Raw genomic sequence first — 1,198 nt, 5'->3', positions numbered from 1 at the left:
GTTTTGTTTCTTCTAAGTTTTTAAGTGGTATTCTGATATATTTTAAAGAACTTGATACTGATTTGTTTATATAATAAATTTACTAAAAGGTTTAAAATTAGAAACCATAAGAAAGATACTCGATTCAATGCCTTTTTTTAATAAGAATTCTACCTTTTTGAGTAACAATTCTACCTGGAAAAACAGCAAGTATACATTAAAACTTTAAATCCCTTGTTGTAAAGGGGAGAGTATATATGTAATTAGGGTATGGGAAGGTTGTAAGGGAATTTATTTTTCAAAATGGCTCTAACATGGTAGCTGTTAGCATAATCTGCAGTTCTCCAAAGATGGTGCTTATGGTACATTAGACCAGGGACCAAGGAACACTAATCCTGTACTTAAGACTTGCCTTAGCTCTGTAAATAGCCATCCAATACTTGTCCACTAGCTTTTTACTAACACCTACTGGTACTCATAGTAGCTACCAACAGGATCAGTATATGTTCTAGATATTACTTCTACTTAAACCACCTGGGGGCTTGACATGTAACTTAGTAGTAGAGCTCTTGCCTAGGATGCACAAGACCTTGATTTGATTGCCAGTTCCAGGGGTTTGAAACCCAAACTTGGTGTCTTAAAACAACCATTTTATTCTCATGGACTCTGTGGTTCAGGAACTTAAGAGTACAACATGGATGGCTTTTCTTTGTTGCATAATATCTCAGGCCTTGGTAGGAAAACTAAGGGTTAGAAATGGCTCTAGCAGCTCAGAATTATAATTGATAAGTCATCTCATGTGGCTAATGATTGAACTGAGAACTTGATGCCACAACAAGATTTGAACTATTGACTAGAGCAATCTACACTTTACACTTGGCTTGTCCATGTCATTTGGACCCCTCATGGCATGTTGGCTAGATTCTGAAATTGGGCATTTCAAGATAAAGCGGCTTTCAAAAATCATGTAGCATTACTTATACATTTTCTTGGTTGTAAGTGAGTTATTAAAGCCATATCAAGAGGTCATCAAGGATTACTTAGATGTGTTTTAATGAAGAGGTGGCCCTGAGTCAACAATTATTGGCCGTTAGAATGGCCACGTCTTCAGGAGCATGTATGAATGTCTCTTGTAAGAATTATTAGTAAAAAGTCTCCATGAGCAAAAACATGGGTGCCGGTGTGTTATAATGCTGTGTTCTGGCAACAAAGTACAAAT

Source organism: Sciurus carolinensis, chromosome 6 (genome assembly GCF_902686445.1).
Source record: "Sciurus carolinensis chromosome 6, mSciCar1.2, whole genome shotgun sequence".
NCBI classification, from domain to species: Eukaryota; Metazoa; Chordata; class Mammalia; order Rodentia; family Sciuridae; genus Sciurus; species Sciurus carolinensis.
The sequence above is the reverse complement of the archived record's forward strand: the minus strand, read 5'-3'. Positions refer to the sequence as shown.